The 13372-nt window shown below is 35.6% G+C and overlaps 1 protein-coding gene across 5 annotated transcripts in view; it reads right to left on the reverse strand.

Annotated features, from left to right (window-relative positions):
- Positions 1-13372, reverse strand: part of LOC115212179 (D(3) dopamine receptor-like) — a 1526288-nt gene that overhangs the window by 203850 nt on the left and 1309066 nt on the right. The gene's annotated exons all lie outside the window — the stretch shown is intronic.

The following is a 13372-nucleotide window of genomic DNA, read 5'->3' on the forward strand; positions in this document are numbered from 1 at the left end:
TAATTGCATAATTTACTTACTTTTGTTGCATAAAATCTATTCTGATTTTCCTTTCATAAATCTATTGTCGAACACGCGAAACGACATCTCATAAAATTTTTTCTTTATGTCGAAGGGGGAAAAAATCGAAGATTTTGATTAGTATATAATCATATTACTTTTGGATCTCAACATAGTTATAGTTTTACAGATTTATGGTTTATTTTATAGTTTTATTTTCATATTCATCGAATATTTATTTTCTTATATGTTGAAAATGTATTTGATGTGATATTCATGTGGAAGCGTTCGCTGCCAAAGAAAGTTCTAGATATTGTCTTTAAATGTCACAAATTCGATTATTTTAAAGTATACTCTAGCTGTCAAACTACTAGAGCAGAGTTGTGTCATATGAGAAAGAGAATCAATAAGCTATCACACAAATAATATACGTGATTAATCTTCTATTGTCAGATTGTCAATTCTCTTATTACAATGAATTGTATTGCATTCTTTAATCAGTGTTGGCGCCATTTTATATAGTTTGAATATCGAGGATCAGAAGAAACTGGCAGCAAAAGAAATAATGATATTGATAGTGGTGGTGGTGCGGAATGCGTGTGTGTGTGTGGGGGGGGGCAGTAAAAGAATATGGTAGATATAAAAAAAAAACTATAATGAAATACAATGATAATAATGATGATGATGGTATGGAAGAATAGAAGTATTGTCTTGGTTGAGGTGGCCATGTTAGCGGTATTGGTGATGAGGAGGACGACAATAATGAATGAGCAACAGAAGACGGGGAAGAAGGTAGAGAGGAAGAAAGAAGACGAGAAGAGAGACAGAGACGAAGTATGTGAATGATGATTATTGAGGAAGGGAGGGGGAAGAAAACGTGAAGTGGAAGAAAAGGAGATAGAGTAGAAGTAGGAGGTGAGGTATGAGGGGGTAAAATGTGAGGAAAAGTAGAAGGAAGAGGGGAAGTGGGAGGATGTAGAATAAGAGAAGAAATGAAAAGGAGGGGGAGCAGAGGAAAGAGAATAAGAGAAAGACGGAGAGAAGGCGGCGAATAGGAATGATGATGATGATGATGATGATGTTGATGATGATGGCGATGATGGTAGTAATATTAATGATCAAGAATTCAAATTTTGGTACAAGGCCAGCCTTGTTCGAGGGAAGGGTAAAGTTGATTACATCAACACCGCTGTTTAACTTGTACTTATTTTATCGACCCCCGAAAGGCTGAAAGGCAGAGTCGCCACCGGCGGCATTTGAACGGAGAGCGTAAACTCTGAAGAAATGCTGCAAATCATTTTCCCCGGCGCACCAATGGTTCTGCCAGCTCGACACGCTAGTAATAATAATAATAATAATAATAATAATAATAATAATAATAATAATAGTAATAGTAATAGTAATAATAATAATAATAATAATAATAATAATAATAATAATAATAATAATAATAATAATAATAAAAACCATTGATCATGTCTCCAAATGCAGTCTTCTAGCGCCTACAGAGTACCTCAACAGGCATGATAGAGCTGCACAATATATTCACTGGTAATTCACTGCAAAAACCTGGATTTGCCCCATGAAAAAAACTGGTGGGAACACAATCCAGCTCCAGTGCTTGAAAATGACCACATCTCACTCCTCTCGAACTTCACCATTCAAACTGACAGGAAGATAGATGCAAATAAGCCAGACATCATACTGAAAGACTTCAGACAAAGAACATGCCTCCTCATTGATATGACTGTCCCAATCGATATAAACGTATCTGTCAAGACCTACCAAAAACTGAGCAAATATAAAGATCTTGAAATAGAAATCAGCAAAATGTGGAAGCTGAAGACTAAAACAATACCTGTTGTCATAGGTGCCCTGGGAATGATAGCGAAAGGGACTGATTGCTACCTAACTCAGATACCAGGAAACCCCAAAATGGCAGAAATTCAAAAGATAGTGCTCATGGGAACTGCTCATATCCTACGCAAAATACTCTCTATGAAATCCCAAGGTTCAAAATAAACTTTTATTTATTTATTTATTTATTTATTTTTATGTATTAGACATTCACTAGTACGACACAAAAAAAACCCCCAAATATATGGCACATAACTTCCAACCTGTTGTCTCTTGAGGTCTCTGGGTGAGACTTGGACCCAACTTGTACAGACATAAAGCAAAAGTCAAACATAGAATAATAATAATAATAATAATAATAATAATAATAATAATAATAATAATAATAATAATAATAATAATAATAATAATAATATTAATAATAATAATAATAATAATAATAATAATAATAATATTGATGATGATTATGATGAAGAGGATGATGATGATGACGGTGATTGCTGAAAGTACATGATATAACAATAAAAGACAAGGTAAAGCGAATTTGTTCTCTCATTGATTCATCTTGTTCATTTCATTCCACGGTTGTGAAGAAAGATAAACATTTAAAAAAATACAATCTCTTAAAATTTGAGATTGCGAGAATTTGGAATATGAAATCTGTAAAGGCTGTACCTATGATAATTGGTGCATTACAGACAGTGAGTAATGACATAGACCAATGGTTAAAGGAGACAGGAATGGAATATCCTGTAGAGCTTTTGCAGAAATTTTGCCTCTTATGAACGGGCATGATCATCTCTGCACTTGATGATTTATTGAAATCATGTGGATAACAAAGCTTACCGGTAGTTACTCGTTACACATTTAAATTCCATCTGGATTAAGACCAATCCAGAGTTAAATAATAATAATAATAATAATAATAATACGAACAAAAAAGAAGAAAAGAAGTAGAAAAGAAGAGGAAGAAAAAGAAAACAAGAAGGATAAGACGAAGAAGAAGAAGAAGAAAACAAGGAGATAAGAAGAAGCAGAAGATAAGAAGAAGAAGAAGAAGAGAAAAAAAGAAGAAAAAGAAGAAGAAGAAGAAGAAGAAGAAGAAGAAGAAGAAGAAGAAGAAGAAGAAGATGAAGAAGATGATGATGATGATGATGAGGATGATGATGATGAGGATGATGATGATGAAGAAAAAGAAGAAGAAGAAGAGGAAGAAGAAGAAGAAGAAGAAGAAGAAGAAGAAGAAGAAGAAGAAGAAGAAGAAGAAGAAGAAGAAGAAGAAGTTAGCACTTTACATGTTGTTTTAGTTACTGGTGACAAATTTTATGAGGATCACATATTTTTTTAATAGAAATTTCTATAAAAACTCTGTTCTGTAAACAACCCCACGGAGACTAACAATGTGTTATATTCCATACTTAGAAACGAAATGGAACATGACATAAAGGATTGAAAATACTATATTAATGATTATTATTTTATCAAAGGGATTTTATAAGAATGACATAATGGAAGTAAACTAATATTAGTATTCACAAACGGTATAAATTCATTTGTTTTCCTATTTACACTCCTCTTCCTGTTATTTGTAGTACGGTACTGTAATTAAATTAAAATGGAGTGGTTCTCACCCTAGGCATCAAGGGCCAACTGTGAGAACTGTAGGTGACATTACTTTAGCTTCCAGAAATATCTATGCTTTTCTTTGCTTATATCAGTGCCAGTTACAAGCCAAACCATAAGCACCTCGCATAGCAAATTTTATGGTCAGTAAAATCTCTATATGTAGAATGTTGATATTTGTCTCTTTGACTTGGAATAATGTAACCATTTCTCAAAGATTCGTTTCCAATCTTCACACGCAAATCGAAAAACATCCGAAAATTAAAATTATAGAATTAAATCACGGACCCAACGTCCCCCTGGGACAAGACCGGGAGTATTGGGATGAGATTTATGTATATATTCCAGTTGATAGTGACAATAGACTATTTGTAGATGAGTTTTCGTGTGAAGTTGTAAATCGTCGGCATTTAGTAATTCTTTTGCCGTTCATTTCTCTTTAATACCATTCTCATTTTCCTCAGTTCTGCACTTCTCTCTTTGTCTGTTGCCAATTGTATTTCTTTCTCTCTTCCTTGAAGACACGCATACCATCACGTACACACCCATAAATGTACATGCCCATACACGCACACTGCAATGTCTTGACAGTAAAAATTCCTCATTTCATAGTCATATTCTGAAAACAGTGTATGTTATTTATAATTCCAGGGAAAGTAGTAACTATTGTATACTTGTAATGATTTTACGCATAGATTTGATATCAAATGTTCACACATTCTGTCCAGTTAATTCTCTAAGTTGTACATGTGTCTACTAACTCTGCTAAACGTTCTGACATTCACTGCAACCTGCATTACAGACCACCAGGCGGGGCTGCTATACGGGTGTCAACTGAGCAACACTGCTACCTTTACGCGCTCTTTTTTTTTGTAAATATAACAAAATAAGTCGAGCGTATCTGCCATTACTTTATTTAGATCATACTGTGAATAATTTATCTCCTGAGCTACAATCCTTTTTCTGATGTTTACATGTAAAGCCATAACGTAGATAGTGTTTTAGTTAGTTGCTACAAACATCTAGGCTATGCTTATTTAATTTTAAATTAATTACAATATTGTCTGGCGGAATCGTTCGCAAATCGGACAAACTGATTAGCAACGTTTATTCCGGCTTTTTACGTTCTGAATTTTAAACTCCATCGTGGTCGACTTTGCCTGTCGTCCTTTTGGGAATCAATTAAACAATGTACAAGTCCAATACAGAAGTTGATGTAATGAAGTTGTTCATCCCATATAAGTTTCTGGATTTATAACAAAATTTGAGATAATCATTACCATGGATGGCTCGTGTACCTTTCCCTAATTTTGTAACAGAGTCTCTTAGGAAAATCATGAACATTAAATGACGCCCAACATATTCCTTAAAAATAATCAGTTTCCCATTGATTTAGGTAAAAAGCCAACTGTGAAATGTTGCTGTGAAATCGAAATCATAATGCTAAAAACACCGGTTCGTTTCAATATATCCTCAATACGTATAATTGGCCTCACGTATTGAAGAACATCAATATTATTGATATTTCCTGAGATAATAGGGCTGCTCTTTTACTATTTTAATGAAATTAGATTTTGCATTTATTCTATATCGATGTTTTTAATATCTGACACTTGCGAGCGCATAATTCAAATAAAACACACAGACACACACACAAGCACACACACACACACACACACACAAACACACACACGCTCAAACACACACATAAGATTATCACAATAATCTTGCACACTCCATAATGTGATTCGAAATTCAGTTATTAAGAGAAATGGCTCTAGAAACGTACGATGCAGTTAACTAGCGCAACACAGCCTGAAACTATATTCCAAGTTGAAATATAGCGCTCATATATATTCAAATATAATTTAAAATCAATTTATGTATGGCAATCATTTGTATTTCCATTTGTATATTCCATTTTTCTTTGCCTTCAATGTTTATATGTGAGCAATGTACTGCTGTTTCTAAATTGCTGCAAGGAAGTAAGAAAATCAACATAGAAGCCAATAGTGGAATTATAAAAATGAAAACAACTTTATAGAAACATAATTATTTGTTTCTTCTTTATATGTGTAAGGAATGGAGCACGTAGTACCTACCACTGCAACAATATATATACCAACGTGTATATGTTTTGGGATTCAGTTTGTGGTGACGGACATTCATCCCAATGCATTGAAGCCAATATTCTATATGATTCTATGAATTAATATTTTATTTGATTGAAAGAAAGGTACATATGGACAATTGCATAGAGGTACAAGGGAAACTTTACATGTGCGTTCATGTGTAAACAGGTATTCATGTATATATACATTTGTATGCATGTATGTATGCATGTAAGTGCGTAACAAGCATATGTTTTGCAATATACTTGAGAATTAATTTAAATCCAACTTATTTTCGCCGCATTACTATACACACACACACGCGCACAAACACATACTCTTTCTTTCTCTTTCTCTCACACACCCAAAAAAAATCACAGATGATATATATATATATATACGGGCAACCCCCGTCCAATATCTGCTGAATAAAAAGCAATCAGTGTTTACTTTTCATTAAAAAATAATTAAGCATGCCTTTATTTCAATAAATGTTTTGGTTTTGTTAAAGGAAATTAAGGCAAAAAAAAAACTTCTTAATGAACCAATTAGTCTTTCCTTCCTTCATGCCGAGTTTGAGAAAATATCGCTTTTGCATGTTACTTTTTTGGTCTCTTAAATATAGTGCATTTTGTGGCATTATTTCAAGCCAACAGGGTTTTTGTGCAAACTGCAAATGCACTTTTCTCGCGTACGCGTAGTATCGATCGCAACAGCTGATGTACTTGCGCGTACAAGTCCACGTTCCCACGGCTTTATTGATCGCATTCTCACCTGGAATCGATTTTTGTAATATCTTCAAGACTTAAACACACCCTGATACCATCGGTATCTACATATCAAATTTGAGTGCAATCGGATGGAGGATTCCCGAGATCCTAGAAGACACACAGGCAAACAGACAGAACAGCTTTTATATAATATATATATATATATATATATATATATATAAGGCGCAGGAGTGGCTGTGTGGTAAGTAGCTTGCTTACCAAGCACATAGTTCCGGGTTCAGTCCCACTGCGTGGCACCTTGGAAAAGTGTCTTCAACTACAGCCTCGGTTCGAGCAAAGCCCTGTGAGTGGATTTGGTAGAAGGAAACTGAAAGAAGCCCGTCGTATATATATATATATATATATATATATATGTATGTATATGTATGTGTGTATCTGTCTATCTTTGTATCTGTATCTGTGCATGTGTGAATCCCTAAAACTTGAAAACTACACAGCCAATTTCATTCAAATCTTACACATGCCTCACCTAGGGTCCATGTAGTGTCATAGGCTAAAAAAATTTTAACATCTTGCCTAGTGCGAGCCTACAGCAATATCATATATTCTCCGCTATTTCAGTTTTACGTGTCAAAAGTGAAACAATAACATCGCTCTATTGTAACGTCAAATAGTTTCACTTTAATACTGAAACTATAAGAGTGATACTATTATATACAGGCATACATACATATACTCTTAAATACATTTATATATAATATATATATATGTATATATATATATGTATGTGTGTGTGTGTGTGTGTCTGTGTGTGTCTGTATACATTTGCACAAATGTATATATATGCATATATATACATATATATATATATATATATATATATATATATATATATATATATATATATATATATATATATATATATACACATACATATGTATATTATATCCCCCTCTTGTGGGTGGCCTTGACACGGCGGGGAGGCTTGCGTTCTTTTATGATCCCGAGAGCATGTGCCAGCGGGAGACGTGTTCCCTTGGAAGGTTTAACCTTGATGGTTTGGTCGAAGAGGGGGAGTCAGACAAAAGTATACACATCGGCTTTCCAGATTCGAGGGTTGTGCTATACGCTAACACCCTATACACGTAAAAAGAACACCTTTTACAGAAACCAACTACAGTTCATTTAACACTAATTCTATTCTTGGGAGAACTAGGGTTCCGTTCCGGAGACTGATGAATCGCTGTAGCCAAACCCGTCGGGAAGCTACAGGGCCGAGGACAACTTTGAAGGGCGGTTCAAAGCTGCTCTCCCAGAAGAAGCCCAGCCTTCTTGGAACCTGGAATGTGAGAGCACTCCGAGAGACTGCAAGGTGCGCACAAGTGGTGAGGGAGAGGCACCAGTATCACCTCACGCTACTCGGCATATGTGAAGTAAGGTGGAACTTTTTCGGGGCGATTAAATTAGAGACAGGCGAAACACTTCTCTACTCGGGTAAAGACAATGAAGAGGAACATTGCTGGGGTAGCGCTGCTGTTGTCGAAGAAAGCAGCAGAGAGTCTGATGGAGTGGGAACCGGTGTCTGATCGCATCATCACGGCGAGGTTTGAGACCAGATTCCAGTAAGTGTCTATTATTTTGTGTTATGCACCTACAAACAATGCGGAAGAAGACACAAAAGACCTCTTTTACTCCCAGTTACAGACAGTGGTAGACATGATTCCCAGACATGTTGATTCTTATGGGAAACATGATTGCCAAAGTTGGAAGTGACAATAATGGAAGAGAGAAGGCGATGGGAAGAAATGGTCTCAGAGTAATGAATGAAAACAGGGAACTCCTAGCTGATTTCTGTGCAGTCAACAACATTTCTATTGGAGGCACCCTCTTCCCACACATACGTTGCAATAAAGCCACTTGGGTATCACCAGATCAACAGACGGAAAACCGGATCGACCATATCGCAGTCCCGCAAAGTTGGAGGAGTTCACTTCAAGATGTGAGAACCAAGCGAGGAGCAGCTATTGGATTGGATCACCACTTGGTGATAGCGAAACTCAAGGTGCAGTTTTCAACAAGGTGAAGCTTTCAACAAAGTGACTACAAGCAAACCCACGGGTGAAATTTGATGTTCAGAAACTGAAAAGAGGAGAGTCAAAACAAGCTTTCCAGTTGGCTCTCCACAATCGATTTGAACCCCTACTGACGGAGGAGGCAGAGGCAACTGTGGGACAATCCTAGACAAACTTGAAGGCAGCTAAAGTTGGGGCGTGCAAAGAGAGGCCCTTTTCTCTGAAGCAACGGGGCCTACGTCCCTCGATAGCTACTCTCATTGTTAGCGCCTATCGGGAAATCTTTCTAGATTTTCATTTGACGCTTGTACAACGATCTCTAGGGTTTGGCCTTTCCAGTTGATGGTTTCACGCTTTTTCAATTGCAAAATCGTCACTCCACGTCGTAGATGCCAGTCACCGCTACCCACATAACCTCGTAACCAGCCGGAATTTCATCCACGGTAATTTTGGCTTTTCTGCGACCCAGGTATGTGGGTAGCAGAATTATTTTTTCGTTTCGCAAGGTTTTTGTGGAGAATTCCTTTGCTATGTTGGCCGTTTCGAATTGCGCTTCTACCGTTGCACTTCTCGTCCCACGGCCAATATAGGTTATTTGGTTCCTTACTAGGGACAAACATCTTTCTACGACATCGGTTTCTGCGTCCATAACTCGTTTCTCCTTCAAATTGTAAATTTTGTAGACGACCGTTCTCTCGTTCAACCCTTGCACTGTCTCTAGAGGAGGCAGTAGTTCCGTATCGCTACCGTTTTTTTAAAATCAAGCTGCGGAACCTAAATGATTCTTCTATTTTCACTTCCATTTCCGTCATATTGGCACCCACCGCAGCAGAAAAGCTTAGTTTTTCCTTCGCCTGTTTCTCAATTTCACCGCTATTATCCTTTTCCATCGCGAGGAAATCTTTTTTAGATGTAATATTAAATTCCATCGTAAACGTGTTTTTACTTTGCCAAAATTACAAATAAATTAATACCCAGCAACGAGTCAATAAAAAGACAGTTGTGCAATATTTTTTTCCACAATAAATTCCAAACAGAATTTGCTGCCCCGTAGGTCGAAAATTACTGTTCCACAAAGGACAACAGTTCAATTCAAGTCAAAGATAAATTCTCTAGCAAGTAGATCTTTATTATCTCATTTCTTTGGGGGATCTTTTCTTTTTGACGGCACCCGTGGAAATTTTGAAGTTTAGTGAAAATTTAAAAACTTGGTGCATCGATGGAATTTGGTGCATTTCATGATGAATGTCATTGGTATTTCACTTTTTCCAGGAAAATTATTTAAAAAAAGTTACAGAGGTTTAAAGTGTTAAGTCATACCTAGTCAGAAAACAGGATTTGGAAGTTGTCATTTTTTGCATGAATTCACATGTTCTCAACTGCAAACAAATGAAATATTGGCGGATTTCTGCTTTACGCACGCCATATCACCTCTCATAACTTAACTTTTATTTTTTGGAATTTTCAGAAAATTTTTACGAACTGTATTCTACACACGGGAATTCATATTATGTAAAAACCAAAGAAAAAGAAAAAAATTGGATCGTGATTTAGAACATTTTTAGCTATACTTTTTAGCACATCTCACGACCACCTAATACCTCCTGTGTTTTAAGCATTTAATAAGTGAAAAATAACCAACTGAGTAAGCTGCTTAGTAATAGCTCCATCAGTTATTATGAAAAGTGGCACAAAACAGAAAAATCCTTCCTGGGCACTGTAGATAAAAAAGCATTTATGCGCAAATTAATATGCGTTAAATACAAAATGGGAGCGGAAAATAAATATGTTTGTTATCGAAAAATATATATACTAGAACGTAAGGTTGTCAATCGCAAGTGTTTGCTAAATCCACCAGTTATATATTGCATTCTGAAATAGCATGTCATCACTGTTGCAAAAGCTCCTCTTCAGTATGATATAGATTTAACTTGTGAGAAATAAATGATCTGGAATGTAAACAAAAAACACGAACGTGATTAATTGTGGTTAAATGAACTACGGAATGAGTAGTGTGTAAACGCCTCTTTCCAATTATATAAAGTCAAAAATGAAACACTCCTGCCCACTTACGAAATTACAGAACAGTAAATGGAGAGTCATGATAGTCATACACTTTAAAGTTCTTCAAAAAATGACAGAGAAATTGATTAGAAATAAAGGGAAAATTTATAAAGAAGTTCCTAGGCTAAAACACATAAACTTAATCACACATACATCTATAATGCGAATACACACACATAAATAGTCGACTTATAGGAAAAAATTAGTACTAAATTGACACGCACGTCTACTAAACGAGTGTAAGTTTATCCACACTCACATATATTTACACACACACAAACGTATATTCATAACCAGCCAATTCCAGTTATAACAAATTCTATGAGCTCTCTCGACTTAAACAAAAGGACTTTGAGTGTGTGTGTATATATATTTGTATGTGCATTTATGTGTGTTCGTGCAAGTGTTTGTGCTTATATATACGTATATATAAATGAGAGATACATGAATAGGCAGGATGAGCTTCATTAATGGAAGTCAGCATGCCGTCATCTGCAGAGGTGATTTGTTGGTTTGTAATATCAGCGCTTATGTAGGTGTATAAGCTTGACTGCAAGTGTGAAAATTAGTGTGTGCAAAATATATAATCTAAATTTGGATCTACAATGATGTTCATTACAGGAGTCTGTTTTGTCTTCGAAAACTATTGATCCATATAATAGTTTACTAATGAAACCGACTTCCTGTCCAATCAATTTAGTCAACACACAGGCATTTACTTCAATTTTTCTTGCCCATCGGGATAATATTAATTATGATACCGCTTGCATTATTGGTTTTCTTAATATACCTATTTTTTCTGCCTTTCTATGTAGGCATATACATTAATATTAATATATATGTTTATTTTCGTGCATATATATATATATATATATATATATATATATATATATATATATATATATATATATATTATATAGAATCCGTTCTGTCTGTCTAGGATCTCGCGCATCCTCCATCCGATTGCGCTCAAATTTGATATGTAGATACCGAAGGTATCAGGGCGTGTATAAGTCTTGAAAATATTACAAAAATCGATTCCAGGGGAGAATGCGACCAATAAAGCCGTGGGAACGTGCATTTGTACGCATTAGTACATCAGTTGTTGCGATCGATACTACGCATACGCGCGAAAAATGCACGGTGTCTCAAATTTAAGTTAAATCAGTGTTTCTCAAAGGGGAGACCAATGGGACGGCCGGACAAGTTGTTTTCAGAAAATTTGGTTTAGATGTTTGACAACTCAGCACCGTCCACTGGACGGGGGCGTTTTGCTCGTATACATATATATATATATATATATATATATATATATATAGGCGCAGGAGTGGCTGTGTGGTAAGTAGCTTGCTAACCAACCACATGGTTCCGGGTTCAGTCCCACTGCGTGGCATCTTGGGCAAGTGTCTTCTGCTATAGCCCCGGGCCGACCAATGCCTTGTGTGTGGATTTGGTAGACGGAAACTGAAAGAAGCCTGTCGTATATATGTATATATATATGTATATATATGTGTGTGTCTGTGTTTGTCTGTATATGGTGGTGTGTTTACGTCCCCGTCACCTAGCAGTTCGGCAAAAGAGACCGATAGAATAAGTACTGGGCTTATAAAGAATAAATCCCGGGGTCGATTTGTAAAAGAGTAAAAGAGTAAAAGAGTATATATATATTTCGTTGTTGTATTTGGTTTACAAGATTCCTTATGTTAATACGTGTGTTAAAGCATATTTTATTGTGTTTGGGGAGAGTCTTTCTCTTTTAGTGCCTTATTATTTAACAGTCACCGGTTTGATTTCTACTCATTTACATATCTATTTTTTCTAAAATTTTCGCTGTGCCTTGTAACTTTTCATTAGTCAATGTTGAACTTATGCTACCATGGAAAATGGAGATGATATCGTGTGTCTATAACATTAAAGTATCTGTGAATATATTTTTAAATTATCTATACTAAATGATATTTATCTCTCACTGGTTAGAGTACTTAATTTGTTTAATCCTACAATAACTTTATTGGAAAATTTCATAGGCTGAATTTCAAGGAGTGATGGTAGAGCTGTGAAATCTTGCATGCATTAATTTCAACTCCACTGAATAATAAGTGCATTGTTTTGTTTCAGATAAACTGACATCTGATGCTTCAAAAGGAACTTGTAGCAATTCTCTTGAAAATGGACAAAATCGTGATGTGATGTGTTGCGATCTGAGGAGTGAGACTTTTAAGGTCTATTAGCACCGCATGTTAGAGTAAATGGAATGAAGCAAACAGGATTTAAATAATGTTAAAACAATCTTAATATGATGCCATTAGAAGAAGTACAACTGGTATTCTAAAAGGAACAACCAAATTTCTACAAATGACCAATGAAGAAAACATAAGTCAACGGTCAAATTAACATGAGACAGAATATACTACACTCGACAACATAGAAAAAATATTGTATTGAAAACTCATGTCACTGCGGAAACGTAATATAAGAATAAAGGACAGACATATATTACTTTATAGTTAACATACTGACTATACTAGATAACTAGTGTGTTTCTATAAGATCCAAGCATTGAATAAAAGCATCAGCTAAATATCATTAAATCACATCATAACTATGTTATTTGACGGTGGCGAAGGAGGATTTCAGATGTTTTGGTTGGGATATTGATTGCAGGAGTAAACAGGAATTGGTTAGTAAAGTGGGGAAATACGTTTGTATGGGAATCTGCGAGTAGTTATCTAGCGAATTAATAGAGAATTACAAAGCTAACTAATCAAAGCGAAAGTTGACCGTCATTCATATATAAACATATTGTATATACATACTGATCTAACGACCTGCCCAACTACCTACCTACTAACTTACCTACCCACTAACTTCCCTACCTACCTCCCTCCCTACCTACCTACCTACCTATTTACCA

This window comes from Octopus sinensis, linkage group LG5, assembly GCF_006345805.1.
Source record: "Octopus sinensis linkage group LG5, ASM634580v1, whole genome shotgun sequence".
NCBI lineage: Eukaryota > Metazoa > Mollusca > Cephalopoda > Octopoda > Octopodidae > Octopus > Octopus sinensis.